The sequence below is a fragment of the Cupressus sempervirens genome, chromosome 10, assembly GCF_028749045.1.
Source record: "Cupressus sempervirens isolate cs-2001-9-10 chromosome 10, ASM2874904v1, whole genome shotgun sequence".
Lineage (NCBI taxonomy): Eukaryota > Viridiplantae > Streptophyta > Pinopsida > Cupressales > Cupressaceae > Cupressus > Cupressus sempervirens.
Genome location: NC_143127.1, coordinates 375,370,461 through 375,397,089, shown reverse-complemented (window position 1 = coordinate 375,397,089; position 26,629 = coordinate 375,370,461).

Here is a 26,629-nt window from a genome sequence, read left to right as displayed (position 1 = left end):
TCCATGATACCACCAATCATAGGCTGCATCTTCCAAGTGTAGACTTGCAAATTGAATAGCATCACTCTCTTTCATGGGGTTAAGTGTGAAGAAAGTTTGTAATTTTTGTAGCCATGCTCTAGCTGAAATTTTATTTGTTCCATCAAAAGTAGGTGCTGTAAACTTGCTTATTTTATTTTTGAGCTCTCTTCCACTTGTGTCATGCTCCCTCCTGTTCTCTTTCTTGGGCATCAAAGCGTTCATCATATCCACATATTCTCTAAAAGGAACTGAACTACGAAAGTCATCATCTAAGCCATTGTAAGTAGCTCTTAATGTAATCAAATTACCTGTAACCTCTTCCACTGGATTAATGGCTGGATTTGGTACTGGTGGCTCATCTGCAAGCAAGAAAATAGATTTGGTTGATTTAGATGGTGTGGATCTCCCATTTCTCGGCTCCTCTGAAGTGCTCCCTTTCTCATTAATAGATGCAATTCCTTGTAATTTTTCTGTCAATATTTGCAAAGCCTCTCTAGTTTCCGCCAAACCATCCACTATTTGCTTCTGAGTATTTTGGATGTCTTGGAAGAATTTCTTTGCCATCTCATTTGGATCAGCCATACTTTTTTCTTCCTTGGATTTTGTACTTTTGCTTTCAACTGGGGGTTTGATCAAAATTTCTTTATTCTTTTCTCACTGCAAATATTTTTTTTCTCTTTCACTTAGTTGCATGCAATCATAAAATATGACATGCAAGATCTGGGTAGTTATCAAAACTTGACATGCAAGATCTGGGTAGTTGTTAAAACTGACATGCAACTTCTACAAACCCTCAGGCTGGCAAGATCACGGCTCTGATACCACTGAAATGTCCCTTTACTAATTTTTATTGATATTTCCAGCCTCAAATCAGAACTTTAAAATCAAACAACCAATATTACAAAGATCTGCCAATTTCCCAATAAAACCCAAATCGAGTATGTCCAAATTAGTGCCAAAAACTTCCCAACTTCACAAATTATTAATAAATCTGAAAATGGACATTTTTACAAAAATTTCAGTAGCATAACAGCCTACAAAATGACATTTCCAGATTTGTATAGCCTTTACACAATAGCTCACAAATGTAGGGCAAAACTATGCTCAATCGGGCTCCCGAAATTAACACAAAAATGCCCGGAAACACCACAAAACACTCATAAACTATCTCAGAAGTTTAATCATGATCCAATACATATATTTAGCTCTATTTTAACATCATAAAGTCTGAAATACAGCAGGAAACCAAACTGATATGAAACACTCAACTGAAAACCCAAACTCAAACCAAAAACAACCCCGCAAACACCCAAATCGACACTATTCAGCACAAAGGCAAACTCTGTATGAGCATGCACATAGAATGGCTTCAAACTCCCATCCTTAGCCTTCCTAGAAACCTGCAAACTCCCGTTCTTGGGTCTCCTTCTCCACAAGTTTGGCAGCCTCTGAAGAACAACAAGAAAATTAGCAAGAATCAAGATGTAGAATGAGCCCAAAATGCCTCCAAACCCCTTTTAAAGAGGGCATAACCCTAACTCAAGTCCAAGAGGGGTTAATAAAATATAATTTAATAATAATTTTTATTTATTAGTCCATTGGTTTCCAAAGATTAACCCCTTTTTCCAAAATTTCACCTTTTTGGAGCCTGCCTGCCTTAACAAAGTTTTTTTTTTTTTTTTAATTATTTGAATAGGGGACATGACAACTCCCTAGTATGTAGCCTGAGTCTCCTCCATAGATTTTTTTATTTGCCTCTAGTGGTGCAGTTATTGATGTTGTACTTATTGTTGCTGTTTACTTTCATTGATGGTGATTGGTGATTCTTAGTGATTGTACTTTTGATGTGTGTTTGAGGTGAATATCTTTTGTGGACTTGATCTCATAATTTTGGTACTTGATATATACTTGGTTTTTGTATGTTGAGTTGGTATGTGGTGTTGGTATTGGATGAGTGTTCTTTCAACTTTGGTTATCTTTTCTTCTTGAGTGGATTTGGCTATTAGGATTCCTTGCCTAGGAATGTTTTATGGTTTCATTAGTTGTATGTGGATTGTTCATTACCTTCCCTACATAGTGGGGTGGAAGCTTGACTAGGTAACCACGTGGTCAGGAGGTAGTGACTTCTTGCCATTTGGACCCCCCTCATATTTACAAATGTTGGAAGGTCAATGATGTAGTTGTACCTTTATCATTCTTATCCCTATCTTGGAAACATCTTTTTCAGTTGATCTATTTATATGTTATCATGTATCTTGTATTTTGATGTACTTGTATCTATTCTCGCATACCTTGAGACATGTGCATTGGATGCTATCCATTAGATGTTTTTCATTGCATTAGTTGTATTCATTCATTTGATTATGAGATTCATATGTTATATTTTTATGATTATGGACATTGTACTTAAGACTTAAACAATTAATAAAAAAATCTTAAATGTGACTCAACATGAAGGAGCCCTTGAGAAATCAAATCTATATTGCAATTGCATGTGTAAATGTTGTGCTTGTGTATATTGCTTCCACATTGTTACTTTGATGTTGTATAAGCTTTAGAAAAAAAATAGTTTAGTAAACTTTGTAACGTATTAGATTTATTTCTTTTGGGTTTTCAAATAGGGCATTACATTGCTCATTGTGTTTGTATGAGAAACAAGAGAAATACATATAGAATCAGAGCTCTCGAAGCCATCAAACTGATATAAGTGAGACTATAAATCAACACTCCTAGTAGCAACAACCAAGTTAGGATCATGGAGGTCTTAAATAACCGCATCATGTGGTGAGAACTCAACTATCTTACCAGAGCCAAAATAACAAATTTGATAGACAAACAAGGGGTTCATAGAAATGGTTGGAACCAATAAAACATATTATAGAGAACCACCCTCCAAAGAAATAATGTGAGAACCTAAAATTAAAAGTTGTACAAAGTCACCAACTACAATCTGTATAGTAACATTTTGAGCAAGTGAAGTGACCAAATTAGGCAAGTTTATCATATGGTGCAAAGTACTTGAATCAATGATCCAAGTAGTAAGAGAAGACAAAGCTCATGCAGAAAGATTGTGTCCTTTCCTTGAAGGAGGAGGTGAGGGCTTCAGAGAAGTAATACTATGTTGTTGCATGGACTAATCTAAAGCCTCAAGATGTTTCCAACACCTGGAAACCAGGTCTCCTTCCTTGCCACATAACCTGCATGAATCACTTATAAACTTCTTAGTCTTGGAGAAAGACTCACCAAACTTAGAAGGTTTGCCTTTTAGAGTGGATTTCCATGTATCTGATATAGGAGATGGCTTGGAGAAACTCTCACTACCAATTGAATCTATTTTGGGATTTAGTTGCAACTTCATCTTCCCTATACATGTATAAGCAACCAATACCTGGTTGTTTGATCATGTTGAAGAGTCCAACTATATAAGCTCAACCTTCTCTCTAGTCAAGTGTTACATAATACCTCAAATGTGGTCATGGTAAATCAAGGACCAAAAGCATCTATCGTAGAATGGAAGGTAGAAGAGAAAATATGAAAGTTTCCTCAAAGCTTTGACATAATCAAATAAATGCACTCCTTATTAGTCTTCGCTTTACCACAACCATGTAACAAAGATATTTGTTGTTTAAAGATCATCATAAAGACCTCAATAGAGGGAAAAGTATGAGGTACAAGTGATGTAAGCTTTGCCTCACTCTAAAGGGCTCTGAACTCATTGATGATACCAAACAAGTCCTCGAACTTGGCCCATATCTCTTAAGGAGTATCACAACCATCAAGATGAAACTACAAGTTGTCTAAAACATTCAAAGAAATCAAACCAACGGCCTTATCCATCTTATTCCTATGCTATAAGGTCTTATAGAAACTATAAAAAATTGGTTTCCTTTCATCTAAACAAGACCACAAACCCTTTGAATAGAGAAGTTGTGTCATGGTAGCTATCCATGTGTGATAGTTGTGGGTTTAGAGGAACTAGACAAGAAGAGGTCTTGGCCTTTTTTTTAGAAGGTGTTTATTTTTTATATAGTTCCATTTTATTGATGTAAATGATAGAAACAAGAATAAAATCACCCCCCACAATGCAAAAAATTGAACCCCAGATGCTAGAAAGAATGCATATACAAGAGAAGCGAAAATGTTTTAGTTCAATATCATGTGTACCTTTGAAAAAATCAGATGAAAATAATAGAGAATCTAGTGTTGGGACTCAAAATTGCAACCATGATTTTGAGTAGCTATTTGAACATTTTGCTAAAATAAGTCCCTATAAATGCTTTTCATGCCTATGTATCGAGTTTCCCTTTTGAGTCATAGGAAATTTTTCAAGTTCATATTACCTTTTATTTAGTACATCGATTCTCCTTAGGTCATTAGTTTGAAGTTGTGAATCATTTGGTGAGGTGTTGTTTTCAACACTTGTCAAAATCTACATTTTTGCCTAAGTGTCAAATAGTGTCCAGAGGGCTAGTTTACATTTGAATATCTTGAACCTAGTAAAGTGACTCGCCACTTTGGGAGTGTTTAGTATGTATACTAAATAATCTATATTTCATGTTTCAAGTTTTTTTGATATGTTTTGATAGGGTTTTGAGTTCCTCAAAGTTGGTTGATCATCTCTATCATGATTTTGCGCTTTGTCCATAATTATGGGATGCCCTGTTTGAGAGTGAACATTATATGACCCATTGAGTATTTTGAAGAAATGGTCATACCATTACATTATAGTCATAATTGAAATAATATGTTTGTAATTTGAAGCCCTGGTGAATCCCTTTGATAAGTTTTCCAAGATGATTCCATTTGCAAAAAACTCAAAACTGCCCAGTGGTCTTTCATGATAGTTTACTAGTAGTCTTGTTTGACTAATTATAACTTTGACCTAGTTGACCCTATTAAGAAAAATACTTTTCCATTATATTCTAGGGGTCAAATACTTTGTATGTTCCAAACTTGAGCTTATGAAAAATTCATTTGACTAGTTTTCAAAAGCGATTCCAAATGTAATTTTTAAGGTTTTAGTAGTAATCAAATGTACAAAATGATTGGAAGGTTTATTTGGGATGTTATAACTTTTAATCTATATTAGATGAGCCAAAAAAAAATTCACCATTGTGTTTGATACTGAAAATAATCCAAGTGTGCCAATTTTCAAGTCTTGATGAATCCATTTGCACACTCTCCCAGGTCCTTTTCATTTGCAAAAATCATTTTTTGATGAAGATACGTAGTTCTGCTATTCCCAAAAGCCAACTTTGCATGATTTCCAATAATGCCCAGTTATTCATCATGAGCCAAAATTTTAGACTTATACTCTCCATGAAAAAGTGTACTTATGTCCCAAGTTTCAAGTTTCCAAGTTACCATTTGACTAGTTTTCCAAGCTAAATCCAAACAAAAATTTATGTTTCTAACATATTTGAGTGCAAACTATTTCAGAGAGCTAACTTCATAGGCTAATAACTTTCCACCTTGTTTTTATAATGAGATGAAAGTTTGCAAAATGGGAGTTTGTTGACCAAAGAGCAATTCTTTGAGGTACTAAGGCTTGGTCAGGTTTTTTGTTAGTTTTTAAGGCCGATTTTAGGGCTTGTCAGCACAGATTTGGCAATTATTATAATCAAATAAATGCACAAAGGTTATTCAAGATATTTCAAAGAGGACAGTTGTTTGAAAACAATTTTTTTAAAATCGAGACCCACTTTGGGACCCGACTATTTCCATTAGATTTGTTGAGTTGATGTTTGGAGAGTAAAGGTATCTTAGGAGATTAAAATAATTTTAGCTATAAAACTATTGGGTGCCAATAATAATGGTGTGCTTGAAACAAAGGGATGGAATCATTTATTTTAGGTATGAATAAACTTTAAGTATGCACGTATTATAGTTCAAATCAAATAGATATGTTGAGAGGATAAGTGGATAATTCTAAGAAGTGAAACTCCCCAATTTAGATATTTCCATGAGTTGTCACTTTGTACGTACATTATTCATGAACATGGAATTGGATCATCAAATGTCAAAATTCAACTATCATATCTTGTTAACATTGTAATGTTGGCCAATAAAGGGTTTATATTTTATGATTTTTTTCACAAAGGTTACATTGATACACTTGATGATCATTAGTGATGATTGTTGCCCACTTTTAAAAATGTGATGGACTGGTGGATTATATTTTAATAAATGGATTTTTATCAATTGATGAAATGAATGTTTCTCTAATAGCTCATGCTAGTTTAGATCATGCATATTGGAGAAACCACAAAAGAGATATCGTTGAACAAATTATGAAGCCATAGTTTAGAACTATGCATATCCATTTTGTGCACTGAAGCCAATCCAATATGAGCTTTCATTGTTGGATCCTTATCCCAACCTGCTTACAAAAACATAATATGTCAAATGGATTTCTTGGGTTGTCTATTAAGTAGGTTAAGATGGCTTACCCAATTTGTCATCACGGATGATGATGGATATCTGTCGCCATTAGGAATACCCTTTCACAATATTGCATAGTGTAGCATTATAAGGAGAAGGGGCCAAACCACAATTGGTCACCTTTACTTGAGTCAAATTCTTTTAGTATACAGATGAACCTAGTCATTGTTGCAAGTAAGACATATTGTGTCAACATCAAGGAGACCATTAAGTGATTATACATAGCAATGTTTGGATTATTTTGTAGGATGCACAATTAGAAATAGGCACCAGTTTAGTTCCATGGAGGCGTTAAATCTTGGAAAGTCACAGATTAAGAATGAATATGGATTAAGTCCTACTAACCAACTCTAAAGTCAAACCACTTAGCTTGCATGTCCAAAGTGCCATGTGTACACTTAGCTATTTGAAAAGTGGAAAAATGATGAGAACGTTTGAAAAGGCACATGACAAAGTTGGTTTGTATTCCAATTTTGTGAACATTCAATATGGAAATGCACTTGATCAAAGAATGAATGTGACTATGATCAAAGTCAAACACTGCCAAAGCATTCATACACTTGCCTTTCGAGCCCCAAATCAGAACAAAGTTTTGTATATTCAAGCAATGTGTCTTAAGAGTCCTAGTTGTTGTTTGTTCCATACTAGTACCCATCTTTGCACATTTTTCTTAGTTGGAGATGTAGTTGTACATTTTGTAATAAGGGGCTGATTGTGTGAATTGAAATTTTAGTTTGAGGACAATAATTGGAAATGAATGCGATGGTATTGAGCAAAGTGGTGTCTTCTGAATGATGCAAAATATTTGCTAGATGCGTTGCCCTTGGGCTAAGAAGGAAATGCGTGCTGCAAGTATGGAGTCACAGGTTGCAAATGGATCCAACAAACATGTTCATACATGGGACATTTTTGATTTGGGAGGATTTTGTAATATCAAAGATATATGTAGGAGAAAATATGAAATACAATAATCCCACATTGCTAAGGAGATGGACTTTCGAATGTTTAAGTATCCAAATGCACTATCATGTAGTGTTTAAAGGTTCTCATTTATGACATGAAGATTAAGCTCGCATGGACCCTAGTGGCTATCTGGCTAGTGATGATAAAGAAACTTTCATCCAATGGAACTTAAACAACCAAAGATGACATGGAAATTGACCAACAAATTAGAACCTTCCATGTGGCATGTGAACTGAGGCGAGTGACATCACATAATTTCCATGTGGCAAGATGTCACTTCTTTGCTGATGGCATGGTAGGTGATAAGGTGGCTTGCAAAAATGTGACATTGTGACACCTGAAGGGCTGAGCTTGGATGAGACAATGCACCAAATTTTGACATGTGGCACAAAATCGATGGTCATCATGTTGTCACCATAAAAAGTTGTAGTGTTAGGTGCTAAGGTGGCTTGCAAAAATGTGACACATGGCAGGTTGAGCTCGGATGAGACAATGCACCAAATTTTGACACCAAGCACAAAATTGATGGTCATCGCATTGTCACCATAAAAAGTTGTAGACCGGTTAATGAATGTGACAAAGTGACCCAAATAGGATGTGGTACATTTCCATGATCCTTGTGGTGAGGTAGTGAATTATTCAATGAATTAAAGAGTGGCACATGTCGCCAAGGTGGTAGTCACCTAGTTGGAGTGAGGACATAATGAGCCAATTGGGGAATGGCACGTGTCAAAATTTTGACACTTGGTGCAAAATCCATAGTCATTGAATTGCCACCATAAAAATTTGCACACCAGTTAATGAATGTGACAAAGCGACTCAAATAGGATGTGGCACGTGTTCATAGGCCTTGTGGTGAGATGGCAAATTGTTTCAAAAAATCAGAGAGTGCCACATAGCATCGAGGTGGCAGTCAACTAGTTGAAGCAATGATAGAGATGGTAACAAGGATAAAATGGACCAATCAAGGTATTACATGTGTCACATTTGTAGTCAATAGGTTTGACCCAAATTTGAAGGGAAGGCAAGATTTAGTATTTTCAAAGTAAATATTAAAATGAATCCTCACAAAGATGAATGTGGGCATTGGGAAAATAAGAGAAATATTAAAAGGTTGTTTAATGTTGAGTGGGTCCCTTTATAGGTGAATTTGGCCATTTAGATTAAAAAATTATTTTATATTCTAGTAGGCCTGCATTTAGTTTGAAAAGGGGTTTTATTATAAAGTTTTAAACTTTGTAATAAGTTGAAATATTTTGAACACTAAAGGGTATGTTCTCCTTATTCAATTATGTAACTTTTGCTGGATGTTTAGGACATGATTGAGAAGCAAACATAGGCATGTCATATATCAACAGAAAGGTCTCAAAGTAAATTTTTCACTTCTGCCATTAGATTAAGTGTAGGTAACAATGGTGAAAGTGATTCTTGGATTTGTCCAATAGGCTCCTTTTACCAATTGTATTTCTTTTTTGGTAGTTCAGATCCAATTTTGGGGCAAATGATGAAATGAGTTGTCTCCAAACTTGGAAAGGGTCTTGTTATTGATTTTATTTTGCCTTCTAATTCTTTTGGTGGGCCTTTTAGCAATGTTTTTATCAACAGATTTAGTTTTCTTCCAAAGAGGGGTTTTCATCATTTGGAAGAGATATTTTCAAAGTTTTTTGCAACAATGATGGAGATTTGATTTAGTATTTAGTTGAGGAGAGAGGAGAGAAGTTTTGTTTCAACATATGGAGAGATTCAAGTGGAAAAATGGCACCATAAGATTAGATTCGAGATTTTTTGCCTCTTCTATATCTTCTCATTCTCTTTCATTGTACGTGGTTGGTTCTGGCACTTTGATTAAGCCTCAAGCTATGAATTTACCTATTCTTCAGCATTCCTCTCTATATGAACAACATATTATACATTTCTTAGAGTAAATAGTGAAGTCGTTAATTTCAAATCTAGTTTGATGTGTGTTATCTTGAAGTATTGTATACATCTTGATGTATTTACTTCAAAGAAATGAATACAAAGCATCAATTATCATATAACATTTTCATGGTGAATCTTATCTCTTATCCCCGAGTTGTGAAATTTGCTATAATTTGTGGACTAAGAACCTAGATCTCAGTTGTAATTTTTTTAGGGTTGTATGCCATAATATGTTTTATTGTTGATTCAAACAATCAAGTAAATGCATGATGTATTTTGATAGAGTTGTAGATTTCATGGACAAATTCTAATAAGTAGAAGATTCATTGGGAAAGTTGATGTCTCATTCACAAAGTGAATAGATAGATCATAAAGATCTTGATGTATGTTATGGATTATGTAACACCTAATGGATTAGGCACTGATCTTAGTTGGAGATTGCATGTCTTTAGTGTTTCACATCTAGGTTATGCTAAAATCATTTTAAATCAAAATCATTTTCCCTTTTATGTTGAAGAGTTGAAAGCATAACCCCCACTTAGCTTGTGAATGCATAGGTTATGTTACTAGCTATTTCAAACCTTTGTTATTGCATTAGTGAAGAAGAATCAAGAGTTAATCTACTTTGTCTAGATTCATATCTATATTTTAGCACTGGTGATATGGATGAATCTAAGGTCTACCCACCTAGATTTTGCAAAGCTGTAGTGTAGGAGTCTAGCCTTATAGTTGGCCTAGGTTCTAATCCCTTAGATGCATTTTATTTTAGCTTCCTGATAATTAAAATCACTATTAAATTAGGAGCCAAAATATGGAAATATCTCAAAATGAGCTTTTCGACGCTTCTTCTGAATTGAAAATTAGAGCTAAAATGAACAATCTAGCCTCCCCAAAACTCAGAAATGATCATCTGGCTTTGACAAAAAAAAAAGGTACCATACTGGAAAACAAAAACCTAGAGAAAACCTACACCATTGTGTCTATCTTAGAATCATCCTTCTGACAATATCTTGTTTGCACGAAAATGCCTTTGTATGCTCAAGTTATTCCAAAAAAAACCATCAAGCTCTCTAGAAAGAAAAAAAAATCCTTTAGGTACTTAAAATTTAGTCTCATGGTCAACCATGTGAACATATGTGGGTATATTTGGGGTTGGGTAGCTTGTGAGCTATGTGGTGGTAGCACTAAGAGCAGAGGTAGTTTGTGGGTAGGGAACGGGTTGAGTGCAGTAGAGCGAAGATTGGGAGGTGCGTCAGTGGTGCAATAAATCCATAATGGGCACCCGATGGTGCAGCATTGGTCACTCCGCCTAGCCAGCGACACATTAATATTAAAACTTGTATTTTAAAAAAAAAAAAATCATTTAAAAAAAAAAATTTAAAAATCACATTGTAATGGGTGCAGAGGGACGTACAAGGCTTAGAAGCAAAAAAAAAGTCTCTCTTGTCAACGAAGTCCAAAATTGTGATGTCTCCATTAAAATAAGATTTAATATTAACTAATTATTAAAATATAGTAATATAAGAAACAAATATTGAATAAATAAATAATAATAATTAATAATTATGAGTACCATACAAATTACAATAATATTGAAATATGCTAACATATTTAAATAAAAATTTATACATTATAATTAGATTATAATGTAATAATATACATATTAGAGAATCAATGAATATTGATATAATAAATATAATATATCTAATTACTATTAGTATTAATAATATTCAAGTTCATATGCATTAATTATTAAGAGAAGCAATTAAGAGAGAGACACGTCTTTCACCACAAAAGGATGCAACACTTCCATTTTCCAAGATATATAATGAGAATTGATTCTATTTTCTTAGGATCATAAAAAAAGTTTACTTATTATTTATCTATAATTTTAAGCATCTTCTTTGTTGGCTATCTATGAACAAATATATTATTAATGAATCTAATAGAAATTAGGGCAGCCTAAAAGGAGTCATTACAAAAATTGAAGTGCCTTATATAGAAATAAGGGTTTTGACACGCTTTGAATTCCATTGTGATGTCCATTTGGTCAAAGAGCTCTGAATTTTAGAGGCCCCCTATTTCCACAAAAAATACTTGAAAAAATGTTAGATATGATCCAAAAAACCCTTTTTCCTAATTTTTAAAATAAAACTAAATAAGCTATAGTAGATTTAACTCTAATACCGTGAAGGATTTGATAAGAATAACTCCACAGATCCCGTAAAACAACTGCATGTAAGAACTTGTCACAGAGAAGCAAAGACAATAAAATGCAAGGGTTTCGCTTTGAAGATGTGCAAGATTTTATTTATCAAACAAAATAATAAGTAAAATATATAATGGATCGATCAATCCTTATAGAAGAAGAGCATAAAACCTAAAAGGGAAACCCTAAGAGGTAAAAGGTATTTAATAATTAATATTTTTATTAGATGCCTATGCAAGAGCATATAGTGAAATCTTAAGAAGGGAGTAAAGGTAATTTAATAAATGTAAATAAATTAATCCTTTAATCTAATACATCAAGAACTTCACAAGATCAAAATATTTGAATTCACCAAGAAAGTTATCTTCTTAGTTGTATATGCACTAAAACTATCAATCATGACATAAATCTACTAATTCTTTTAGATTCATAGTAAGACATGTTAAGTTTAAGATTCTTATTTTTTCAATTATCATAGTTCGTATCTGAAGACTATTAAAACTTAAAACCTTATAATATTTTGATTTGATGAAGGGTGCTCCCCTTAATACATAAATAGAGAAACAACAACAAGTTGCGAGAACAAAAAGTTGGCTTCTTATTATCTTTAAAAGTTTGGAATTACAAATTTTAGAAATACAACATGCAAAGCCATATGGGAATTTTCCCTTAGAATATTCTATAAGCCAATGACACCAATAACCACCCAAAATTGTCCTAAACAACTCTACATGCCTTCTTTATATATAAAATTTTCCACTACCCAAGAAGGTTCTAGAAATTTAGCCCTAACCCTTGAGGTCAACCAACCCTATATTATTTTATTTTTCATAATTTATTACATTAGAGTTGGCCCAAAGAATTTCATTTTTGTAATGTCAAGTAGCCCAATGTCTAGAGACCATAACTTTTTAAACTATAGCTCCAATTGACTTTCTACTTTTCGGAAGTGGCACCTCCTGAACTTCAACAATTTAATTGTGTAAGCACAATAAAATGGAGTTCAACCTTGTTTTAGAGCCTCTAAGTCCCTCAAAAATGATTTCTAAGATTTTGTACTATGATTTCTCAATAACTTCACCAATACACATGGTATAGCACTAAAAATCAAGTGGCAAGCTAATATAACTAAGATTAACCTCCACCCTTGATATCACAATATTCTGAGCTTGAATAATCAACTTACTAAAAATAGTAAGTTTTTGTATGGGGGGAAATGGAAGAAATCCACCTTATACCTAATGCAGGTAAAAAACCAAGAACCACCCCCATAATTAGATTCAATTAATACAAAAGGAAGTGTCAACGTGTAACCTAACACAAAAGGATGAATTACTCATATTTACTTCCCTCTCACCTCCACCTTAAGAGGGTTTTAAGCAAGTAGGTATTCAATATAAAGCTAAAATATAAGGAAAATAAGATAATAAAGAAAATATATTATACCTTGTGAGATATAGACCTAAAAATGGGTTACTAGACGACCTCTAAAAGAGCTAAATCCCCAAAGATGAGCTAAACATAGTAAGATAGAAAAAATCTAGAAATCATTTGACGATTTGGCAAGGTCAAGTTCTGCATGATGTCAACTTTCTCCTAAAGCAAGGGAGCACAACGTCTTTGATCAACTATGCCTAGCCCCAATTCTAATTTTATAGTTCTGACAAACGAGAAAAAGGGTGTCCAAAATTTCAATATTTTTGTCATTCCAAGATCTGAAACCTTCAAAATAAAGGGTTTTTTTTTTTTTTTTTTTTTTTTTTTTGTGGGGGGGGTGGGGGCGGAGGTGGGAGTGGGGTGCCTTAGCCAAACCCCAATTTAGGAATTAACCTTGAATTAAAATAGAAATGGAATGCTAGAAATTAGTAGTGATAGATCTAACATGAAGCAATGTAAATTTACAAATATGCTCTTGAATTTATAATTTAATCAAGTATGTAAATGCAATATCCTTTACTCAACTTGTAAAACCCTAGGAAAGGAAATCAAAGTAAATCAAATCCTTAATGAAGGAATGTCCTTGAAATTTGCCTTGGGAATGAATGTAAATGAATATAGGTCTTGAGAGGATGAATGTAGAAGATTCCAAAAGGATCTTGAATATATGAAGGGAGATCTTGAATGTAGAAAATGCTAGACCTTGCAATAAATCCTTCAATGGCTTGAATGCATGAATCCTTGATTTTAATTAAGAGATTGCTTGAATGCCTTGAATATTTAAAGAATTCTTGAGAACTTGAGAGCTTGAATGCTAGAGTGTATGAATTCCTGATTATGAAATTGATGTATATGCAAGATGGAGAAAATGGATGGGTTTATAAAGGGCTCAAAATTAATTTTCTCTTGTAGGTCGACCCACCTAAAAGTTAACACCTTGAAACACTCTAAACTCGAGACTCGAGAAGAAAACCCAAAATAGGACCTAGGTAGGGGCACACTATGTTCCAAAAGGCCTATCAAGGATGCACTACATCCATAATTGGGTAGGGACACACTACATCCCTACCAACTAGAGCCCATAACCTTTGAGGATCCTTTGGGGTTCCAAAAAAAGTCCTAGATCTCAGAAATCAGATGTAGAACTTGAGATATAGTTGTTATGGTGCAAAAAATAGATTCTAAATGACTGGATGAAGGAAAGGGAGGACCTTTGTTGCTATATCCTTCATCGCACTTTACACCATGAAAATAGGACCTTTAAAGGGGGTCTATTAGGTCATACCCATATTTTACCGAAGAGAAAGGGGAAGAAGAGGAGGAAATAAGGAGAGATACAAATGAATGATAAAATCATATTAAATGGGTGCTAAACCATCATTAAATTGAGGTTCTTCCAATTTAAAGTAGAGAGAAGAAGAAAAGAATCTAGAAAATCATGATGAGATAGTACATTACCTAGTCAAAGGTAAAAAACCTCCAAAACCAAGGGTCCTAACTCCACATCCATGCACAAGGGTACAAAAAACAAAGCCAAAAAGACAAAGACAAGGAGTTAGTACTAAAACAAACCCAAATCAACCAGTGAAAGAGACCTCAATTGAAGAAATTTCTCACCCAGTAATATCATATTTGGAAAGCTATCACAAGAGCATAAATGATTACATAAAAAAATAAAGAGCAACATAATTAACAATATAGCTTCAAGATATATCTCTACTAGCATGAAAGAAAAAGAGAGAGAAATGAGAGAAAAGAGTGATTGCCTCATCCAGTAGAGTGGTCACCAAACTGTGAATCATAGGAATTGTTGTTTATAAAAGATGGCATTGAATAGTCTAACGATGTGGTAACCCACTAGTCAATCCACTAAAGTTCCAATTATAGATCAACGCCATTTTTATCATCACAACATGGTCCTATAAAAATGTGTTACCTATGTATGGGACTTAGCATATTGTGCGTGAATGTGTTACCTATATATGAGATTTAGCAACTTCTTATGTTTTACCTATATGTAAGATTTAACATATATGTCTGGAATGTGTTACTCATGTATGGGACTTAGCAAGCTTGTATATGTTACCCATATACGAGATTTAGCATATATCTAGGTGTGTTATCCATGAATGAGATTTAGCAAGTCTATCTATCTTAGCCACATATGATATTTAGCATATGTGCTTGTATGTCAAAAAGAGAGAAGAAGTAACACAACATAGATTTGAGAATAACATAGAAAGAATACCAAGAATCCAAGGCTAAAGTATTAAGCCATGCTTTGAATCCATATTTCTACCCCATGGCTATGAGTAGAAACTATGTACAAGGAGGGTGTATGTATGCCCCTACTTTATCATGTCTATATTCTAGACATGAGACGTAAGAGAAAAAGGACACCTACTTCATGCAACAAGGATATATACTTTAAGTAGAAATGCAAACTATATTCATAGCAAAGGGCCTTAACCCTTACAATCTAAGAACACATTCAATCATTAAAAGGATATATTTCTTATGTAAAGAGGATCCTAAAAAATAATACACTTGCCCAAGAGGAGAATTTGATGAAGATAACATCTCTACGAACATGGAAAGAAGAACAAGAATGCACCTATTTAGCCACCTATGTATAGATGAACTAGGGATCCTTCGATGAAGGATGATAATCTCCAAGCAAGGGAAAGTGTATATAATGGAAAAAGGTTTACTTGATAAAGAAGAGGTGATGACTTGGGACATACACCTCTTTAAAATAGAAAGAATCCATAGTCAAGACACAATTCTCCATAAAGAAAGATTAATGTCACATAATAAACAATTTCCATGTAAGCCCAAGGAAAGTAGATCCTTAGAAAAAGAGATAAAGAATATAAAAAGCTTCTCACCCCTCCAGCATGAGATAAGAAAAGGAAAATCTATGGAGGATTACATTAAAAAATCTTGGAAGATATATAAGGATGAGTCATAAGAGAAAACTGATAGTCATGCACAAAATGAAAAACACCCAATATCCAAAAATAAGTATTAGAGAATAAGGCTACACCATAGCGAAAATGAAAGCAAGAAACATCATAATATAGTCAATTATAATCAACATATATTTCAAGAAAATATATCATATATGAAGTAAACTATAGTTGATCATTAAAGGAGAAGCATTAATATCTAAGATATGAAAAGGCATTTTCTAGGCAAAAACACATGATCATGCATGTAACAAAGTAATGCATACCCATAGATACTTTAATGTTCTACAAAACAATACAAATCTATAGAGAAATTAAATAAAGGGATGTAAGGATGTCACTATAATATCTAAAGAACATCTTACAAATATAAGAAAAATAGGTAAGAAAGAAATCAACACCCATGTAATGCAAAGAGATATAACATATAGGGATAATGCATCCAAAGAAGAACATCATCATGTAATGAGGGAAGACTATCATGAAAAATGCAATAAAGTACACCACATTGAAAGAATAAAGAAAGGAACACAATTTCTAAGAGAGCAAAAGGATTCAAGAAAAGATAGAAAAGAAGGGATAGAAACCTCTTTTCTCCCATATAAGATGTTTTAAAATGCCTATGTATAGGAAGAAGAAGAGATACATAGAAAGAAAGAGAAGAAAGAATCATCGTCCCTAGTAAAGGGAAAAGGAAAGGAAACCTATTTGGAGATTCCTAATGCTCATTAAGTAAAATAATAGGGATTCCACTCTGATAGGTGAGAGGAAATAATGAAGAAATTGTAACACATCACATGTATAAGGGATAATCCCTAAAGAAGCATTTTCCATGACATACAAATAAAAAATGTTATAATAAACAAGTATGTAAGAATCATCATAGTGAAAAGAGCATGAAAATTTGAAAATTTCCACTTCAAGAGGAAAGCTGTTTTTTTGGTTGAGCAACAACTAATTGAATATACACCTTCAAAGCTAAATCTTGATGAATATCCAAATAATCAAGATTGGGAGTAGGCAAGAGAAGATGAAAAGGAGGTCGTATATGAGGATGCACTGTTGAAAACAATTGTTCAATTGTATATTGCCTTTGATGCTACACAAATTGTCAAGTCTTCACCAGTTAGTATATGTCAAGCTCACTCAGGTGATGAAGACAATTTTTAGTGTTTGTCGAGGATTCCAAAGTAAACCAAGTTTAGAGAGAATATGTGTTGAGCTTCACTTGGGCATCGAAGAAATTTCATAGGAAGATAGTGTCTACCAAGTTCACTTGGGCACCAAAGAGAAGTTTGTAGAAGTTCAGTGTTAATTGAGCTCACTCAATTAACAAAGGAAAGTTGGCATGGAACCAATGTTAACTAATCTCACTCGGTTACCAAACAAAGTTTATGAAGTTGCAGTGTTAACTAAGTTCACTTGGTTAACACAAGAAAATCATTTCAGAGTTAGTGTCTACCGAGCTGGGTCAACTAATGAAGGATTTTCTTAAATCAACATATTTAGTTTAATGAATTTATTTGTTAAGTCTAGCCAACTTAAGGGATGAATATTGAATATTGTAAGTGTATTCAAGCCAATTTGATAAGGGAAAATATATAAGTTCAAGTTGTGGGAATGAAGACAAGAAGCATGGGATTGAAAGATAAACCAAGGAAGCAAATTGGAAGGATAGCAGAGTATCCTGAGTTGATCAAGCTGCAAAGTTTTATCTGATCAAGGAGGATCAAGTATTCAAGCTAGAATAGAGATCTGAAATCAATAATACAATTGCATCAACAATTAAGTCATATCATTGTTACTCTCTAATAATTGTAGTAGTGTATCAAATCTCTTAACAGAGTTAGCTTAACAACTATTTGCCAAATCCTCTAACAATGTGGCATTTCTAAAAGACACTAGCAAGGCCACTCCTAACAGGGTGAATAAATCCTTTAACAGGGTCACACCTAACAGTTTGTTTTGCAACCTTTAACAGGGTTGACTGCTAACAGGGCTCACTTCAAACGAGTGGAAAGCAATAACTAGTTGCAATTGGTGATTTTTCCCAAATTGGGTTTCCACGTTAAATCTGGGTGTCACTTGTGTTCATGTTATTTCTTTTATATGTATGCAACTAAGTTAATTAAGGTTAATAACACTTAATATCTTAAGATCTATATGTTCAATATTTACTGAGTTACAATTGATATTTTAGTACTTGTCGAGTGATAGCAACAAAAGTTATATTTTGATTTTTATTGACATCTAAGAGATCTAAGATTTATTTTTATGGTAACTGATTCACCCCTCCCCTCTTAGTTACTCCTCTTATATTTCCAAAAATTAGTATAAGAGCTTTTGGTGCTTGCAGAGAAGGTTTCAAGGACCTAAGCTAAAGATTTATTTGTCTTACAATAGGGAGATCCCTAAGCTGAACAAAGATAACTTCAAGGTATGGTAGGAACTTATGAGATTGTATTTGGCAATGATATGAGATTCAGGTCTAAAGTACCTAGACACCAAGTATGTGGCACCTTTTGAAACTATGATTGTTGAAGAAATCATAGAAAAGAAGAATCATAATATTATGATGATTGATATTGCTTCAACTCTCAACTATGCTAAATTTGATGAAGTCAAAGATTATGATACTGCTCATGAGATGTGGATCAAGTTGAAGGACATCTATAGAGGAGATGATAATGTAAGAAGAGCCAAGGAAAAAAGTCTTAGAGGTCAATTTTATCAAATAAGAATGAGAGAAGATGAGAATATTGTAAAATATAGTAAAAGAATAAAAGCTAGTGTGTGTGCAATCAAAGCTTTAGGAGGCAAGATTGAAGATGAGACAATGGTAAGCAATTTTCTCAGAACACTTCTTCCTATATGTGTAATTAGAGTGTAAGAAATTCAAGAGATGAGATGCAATCCCAAGAATGATACATTGGATAAAGTAGTGGAAAGATTGACAACATTTGAGTTAGATAACTATGACAATTATGTTCCTAACACTAGCAACCTTAAGTTTGTATTTCAAGCCAAGTTATCACTTAAGAAGAAAGCTACAAAAACTAAAAGGCAATCTGACAGTGAGGATGAAGATGGTTCTGATGAAGATCTTGAAGTCATAGAGGCATTACTTGCAAGAATATTTCCCAAGGGTAAATGGAAGTACAAAGGAAAAATTCATTTGATTTGTTTTTCTTGTGAAGAGGTTGGTCACATAGCTGCTAGGTATCCAAACAGAGAAAGCAAAGAAGAAAAGAAGAGTGACAAGTACAAGGGAAAGAAGGACTTCAAAAGCTACAAGGACTACAAAGACAAAGGTAAGAAATCTTGTTACATTACTAAAGATTTTGAAAGTAATAAAGAAGAAGATGAAATGGTCTATATTGTTGTTAAGGATGAATCAGATGATGAGAATGATAAAATGGCACTTATCTCACATATTAGTAAGAATGATACATGGATGATTGATAGTTGTTTTTCTCACCATATGACTAGTGACAAATCTAAATTTGAGAACTTAGTACACTATGATGGTGAAGTGTTAGATTTGGCAATGATGAGCCATGTTATGTTAAAGGTAAAGGTTTTATTGCACTAATCAATGATTTTAGATGTGATAATGCTTATTAGGTTGAAGGACTGAATCACAATCTACTTAATGTGACTTAATTGAATAACATTGGATTCAAGGTAGAATTCATGAGTGGAAAGGCCAATTTGCTAGATGGAAAAGGTAATTTGGTTGGGACTAGCAAGCAAACTAAAGGTAACTTATTCTACCTAGATCTTAATGGAAGTTCATACATCATTGATCAAGTATAAGAAAGATGGTTATGCCATAAGGGGTTATGTCATGTTAATTTTGGCAACCTAATAAACATAAGCAAGAAAGAAAGGGTTGGAGACATTCCAAGCCTAAATAAACCTGACATGGGTATGTGCAAGAATTGTCAAATTGTTAAGATGGGAAAGATAAGTTTTAAAAGAAAAAACTATCATTCTGAAGAAGTTTTGGAGCTGGTCCATATAAACCTTTGTGGACCTATTGGCACAGAAAGCTACATAGGAGATAAGTACTTTATTTTATTTGTTGATGATTATTCTAGATTGATGATGGTTATGTATTTGAAGGAAAAATCAGAAGCTTTTCAAAAGTTCAAATGGTATTTGGTTAGAGTTGAGAAGGAAACAAGAGAGAAACTGAAATGTTTGAGATCAGATAAAGGAAGAGAGTTCATTTCTTATGAATTCAATGAATTATGCAATGAGAGAGGAGTCAAAAGACAAGTGGCTACATGTGACACTATTGACATTCAATCAAGCTTGTTATTAGTGACAACACTTATTCAGATTTTGTATGGCTACCGAGCTCATTGAACAATCTATAGTGTTTGCCATGCAATTCATTAGCCACCGAGCACTATAGTTCCTATCGAGCATTTCAGTGGTTACCAAGTGAATTTAGTTAGCATGAAGTCCAATAGTTCAACCCAAGCACTTCAGTGGTTACCAAGCTTTGTAGTTTCTATCGAGCTAGCAGTTCATGTAAAGTGAAGTTAGTGTCAGTCATGGTAAACATGTAATTCAATGTATACCGAGTTACACAGTATCTACCAAGTCACCAGTGTAGAGTGAGTTCAAGATTACTCTAAGGTGATTAGTATGGACTGAGCTTCTACTTCTACTAAATGCATGATGATGTCGAGTAATGACAATGGACGCCGAGTATCAGAACTTCACCAAGTCAGTCTTCAGAACCTGAGTATCTACATATGGGCTGACTTTGTAATATTGGTGTTAACTTGTATGATAATCGACTTTGTAATTATGTAAATTAGATTGATATATGTAATGTATTGTATCATATCCAAGTGTAATGTAATATGAAATATAAGCATACGAATGTGAATCAGTAGCAGACAAAGTGTACTGTAAGGTCATATTAGTAAAGGAGTAGCAGAGTCATATCTATCACATAAAGGTGATCAGTACTTGAAGGAATCTCTATCAGAAAATTAGTTGTAAGTCAGAGATCTACTATTTCATTCTAACAAGTGAATCAGTCCAAATCCTTTAACAAGGTAGACTTAACAGTCTTTTCTCAAATCTCTTTACAGAGTGCATACTTTATTGTATGTTTGTAAAACCTCTAACAAGGTGGACCTAGCAGTCCTAATTGCTCCTAACAGGGTAGATCATTAGAAGTGATCATTGTAAGCCTTAACTGGCCAACTTTGTGCTGTAGTATTAAAGTTATGTGGGTATCATCCCCACTCCAATTTCACTTTCTATTTGGAAGGTTTCTGGGTCACCAAATTATTGTGTTCAATTGTTATGAATGTTTTATGTTTTCAGTTTCTCATGCATGCAGTTAGATATGATTTAAACGAACTAAATGCTAATTGGATTATTGAAATTAAGATCTGAATCTGATAAAGTTTTTGAGGTTACTGATTCACCCCTCCCCTCTTAGTAACCTAGCTAGTCTTGAATATTTCCAACAATTGGTATTAGAGCTTTGTGGTTCTTAGGATAAAGTTTGATAGCTTGAGAAAAGATCAAGGACAACGGAGATATTCAAACTTGATAAGGAAATTGACAATGAAAAGTTGGATCTAGAAATGGCCATTGCACAACTAAAAAAAGCTAAGGAGCAACTTTCTCAATCCCTGGAAAGAAGGAAGGAACTTGCAAATCAAATGAATGATCATCAGTACATTGAAGAAAGAATTGAAGATTTTTTCCCTTCAAGCAGTTTAGATGAAGAAAATGATGCTATCAAAGAAATCTTAGAGAAGAATAGTTCCCTTCAAGAAGAAGTAAGAAAGCTCAAAAGAGAACAAGAAATTCAGTCAGTAAGGCTATGTGAAATCTTGGAACAGAGGAACAAGATGAAAGAAGAAATGGATGAAAGAAACAATGAGATCCATAACCAATCCCTTCAACATGTAGATCTTATGGATCAAATCTCCAATGCAAATGAGGAAATCATGAGCCAAAGATAGATCAATGAAAGATTAAGAAATGATCTAAATTTAGAAAGACAAATCAATGAAAGAATAAGAAATGAGCTAAGATCTAAAAAGAAAATTAGTGAAAGATTGAAAAATAACCTAAGCATTGAAAAGAAAATCAATGAAAGAATGATGAAATCCCAAGCATACATGAATAAATAAAATCAACTAAATGAGCAGAATCTCTATAGACAAAAACGTAAAGCAAGAATTTGATATAAAGAAGAAGGTGAATCCTTTGAACAAGGTGCTCAAAGGAATCAAAGACCTACTTGTAAGCACTGTGGTAAGATAGGTCATACATCAAATAGATGTTGGAGTAATGGTAAAGAAAAATTCAATGGTAAATGCTACAATTGCAATCAACATGGTCACGTGGCTAATGAATGCAAAGAGAAATCAAAATTTGAAGGCAAGTGTCACAAATGCAAGAAACAAGGTCACAAGGCATCAAATTGCAGAACCAAGTCATTCAATCCAACAGAGAAAATTGTGAAAGCAATATTTAGTTGGGACTACAACACTTGGTGTAGATGTCATTACTATGGAGAATATGGACACATTGGCATGAACTATGTTAAACATCACACAAGGAAGAGAGATACCACCATAAGATGTTTCACTCGTACCAAACTTGGTCATCTAGCCAAAAATTTCATGAATACAGGTAGAGTTGAAGATGAAAAGAAATCAAAAGTAGATAACATTCAAAAGCAAATGAGGCAAAAATGGATTCCTAAATCTACTGAGGAATCTAGTTCAAGCAATGATGGTCATGTCACTCAAGAAGTGGGTGACTCCACCATTTCCAACTAAGTTCTTAAGGAAGAATTGGAACTACGTTGTCAAGATCACATTCAAACAGTTCCAATTGAAAGGAAGCAAAGATCCAAATCAATATTCAAGATACAAAAGGATCATCAAGTGAGATTGGTATTAGTTATCACCGAGTTGACTTCTCTATCGAGTAAGGTTGGGTTATGGAATCTATCGAGCAAAGTCAGCAGTAACAAAAATATGTTTGATTACCGAGTTATGAAACCTTCACCAAGTAATCAATTGAATAGTGGATGATAGGCTACTGCACATGATGTCATCACAACTACCTTCATATTGAGCATTAATGGAAATTTTTTAACAAGAAGCATGAAATCAAATTCATTTTTCATCGAGAATTTGTTATTGCAAAGAAGCGAATTGCAGAGCGATCAAGCGACTTTGAAAAAAAATTGTAGCTAAGTTCTTCAAAGTTTTTCATAGATTACCAAGTTACCATGGCATCAAGCAGCAACAAAAAATTAAGGAAAGGGTTAGAGATGTTGGTCTGAGGAGTAGAATGGAAAGCACCTAATTTCAAACTTGTGCTAGCGATTGCTAAAACCCTCGACCCAAATGTAGCACAGTCGTAGATCCCTCCTAAGGTACTACTCATTAACGACATCTGAACTCATTTCAAGTGTGCAATTTAGGAAATTGGAACCCTAGAAATGGATGATGCCCTAGGAGAATTGTGTGTTAATGGTGTTCTTAAACCTAAACATAAACATCTAGAAGACAAGGGTTTAACCCACATTCCCCACCTACCCCAAAGTTTTCAAATAAAATGGATCAGATACATCCTTAGCCAAGTCCACAATAGTCAGTTATGGTTTGAGCAACTAGTTTGGTTTACCAAGAAGATGATTCATTGCATCACCGGCCTCCCCATGCTCACTAAAGCCAAAACCATTAAAACCCTAGGTCGAGTGGAGCTAGAAAAGAAAACCCTAGCTGAGTGGGATGACAGAGGTATGAAAATTAGTAGTGTAATTGATGAAAAACTAAAATTCAGCATACATGTGATAGCTCACAAGATTTACAGTTCTAGCCATCTCAATAGTGTGTCATGTGAAGCTGTTGACCTAACTTACAAGGTTGTGAAGAACAACTTGTCATATGATCTTGCAGAATTGTTGTTGAAGCAATTCAACAAGAACATGGAAAGTATCAAGACTTCCAAAAATAACCCTTTTAAATTTAGTTCTTTGTTGACTTGTTTATTTTTCTATGTTCAAAAGTTTTTCCCTTCAAAAGGCACGGTAATATGGAGAAAAGATGTGCTAATGTTATATCAGATTAATGAATATATTTTTGAAATGGGAGAGAATTTTGTTAGCATTATGGATAATTATTTTGATGTCTTCAAGGAGAAAATTAATAACAAATTCAGGATACCCAAGAAATTGGTTGAAGACTACAAAGATGATGTTTGTTTCATGGTAGACTATGACAGAGTCTACATTCAAGCAATGAAACCTAGAGTTGTATGGGTAAAACCTCTTCCCTATGAGGTGAATATAGATGAAGCAAAGGACATAATTGAAGCCTTGATTAATGAACTTGTTGATCCAAAGGCACCACACATTGGAACATATGATGAGGCCAAGGCAAGGATAGAGCTTAAAATCAAGCTTCCACAGATGGTTAACTAAGGTAAGAGGAGGATAGCCAAACTGAAAACAAGCACACCTCTTATGTTAACTGAGGGTAAAGGAGAAGATGTTGAAGAAGTAGAGGATGAAGAGGAATGAGAAAGGAAGAAGAACTAGTGAAGAAGAAAGGCAATATGATCATCATCAAGCCATCCATTGCAGTGTTCACCAGAAGATCCAAGAAGAAAGACTATGAAATTGTCTTTAGCAAACCTCCTCCCACCTTCCAAGAAAAATTGAAACAGTTAGAAGAATGTGTAGGCATAAAAAACTTCAAATCCTTGAAGTATGAAACAAGATTAGAGGCAGAAAAGAAACAGGTTGAAGAACCGGTGTTAAGCAAAATGGGAAAATGGAAGTATTCGCTAGACCAGATAGCCTCTCAAATCTCTAATGAATTATTAGAGAAAATAAAGCCAAGATGGGACTTTTCTATGCAAAAAACAAAATATATCCATGCATAAACCTTGAGGCAGTTGCTACCTAGCATGACCAATGCTGAGGTAAAAGAGTCCTTAACGAAAAATGAAGATAAGAGGACTCTTAGATTTAATACTTGCTTAATTTTGATCAAGGAAATGGAGCATGTGGTTAAGAATGCCACAAGCATGTGGAAGAATATTTATCACTTGCATAAACAAAGTGACTTCCCAGTAAAGGTTAAGGATGATCATAGTGATGATGATGAAGAAGAAACTTATACTGAGCCTACATATTTTGACAATGAGGAAGTTGAAGAAGATAAAGAGGAAGAAGCTATCGAGGAAGACAAAGAACATGATGAGGAGACTGACCTTATGAAGATAGCTGCCACAGTGATTGCCTCACTTCCTCACTTTCCAAGCAAACTAGCAGCCGTATCAAGCTCAAAGACAACTTCAACAAGTTTGATTGTGACAACTATAAGTACTTCAAACGTCCAATCACTCTTCTCCCCCACACAACTTAGTACATCATTGATAGAAGTGTATACTACTTCATCTACCAAGTTGTAGCCTCCCTTTTCTTCAGCTACTGAGTCATCAGGCATGAGTACAATAGCTTCTATAATTTGAGTTCTTCTCTAGTAAGTACAATTTTGAGTACTACAATTTTGGCTTCTATAGTTTCAGATACTTCTGTAAGTACTTCAGTTTTGGATTTAGTAAGAATACCAGTTAGTATTCCATCTATTGGCACTATATCAATTTTCACTGCTAGTCCTACTATCTCTACTATTGTTTCCATACCAGATTCAAAGGCATTAAGTACAAGGACAATTGAACCTAAGGCTCAACTGAGTACAAGATTTTTGAGTAGAGGTAAGGAGATAGAAGAGGATATAGACCTAGATGAGGAAATTGAAATTCCCAAATGGGACTTTGATAATATCACTGCAGATCAAATGCATATAGTTGGTCAACTCCTCCAAAAGAAGGAAAAGTAGAAGAAATTGATAGAGGAGAGACATAGATAATATAAAATCATATATGATGCCAAGAATATTTTGACTAAGGTGATAGGTATTGAAATTGATACTTCTCAACACATTTTGTTGCAATTAGAAGAGGTAGTCCAAAAGTTTAATGAGTACTCTAGTGGTCAAGATAAATTAATTGAGAAGGCAAAAAAGAAATTTGATAATAAAGTGCCTGAGCACATTTCTCAGCAAATAGCTATCCAACAAGTAGAGATTTCCTCAATTTTGACCACTCTTGAAACCTCTTGCACAAATGCAACATCACTTTTTGGAAAGTTGTGTAATATTACCGAGTTCACAAAGGAGATAAAGAGAAAACTAACAAAGATTGATGAAGATCTAAAGGCTAGTGGACAACAATTGCAACTTGACCCTAGTTCAAGCTTTGCACATCATATGAAGATTAGATTCTTGTCAGCTATGCAGGCATAGTTGTTGAGAGAAGAAGCAAGGATCTAGTCTATACTGATTGATATTCAGAATATGATCCTTCCCATCATGGATACAATGCATAAGCATATTATTTATTCAAAAACATTGATCCATGACGACAACTTTTCCATTGCAGATCAAATGATAGAACTCTCTGCAAAAGTGCAAGTTGCTCTACATAAGTGCAAGATTTTGCAAGAGAACTGCGATAAGACTCTAGCACTTATACTTAAGGTACATTCTGATTTTCTTTCTTATATTGGTGTCTCCATGTAAATAAGTTTTGAATAAATCTTTTG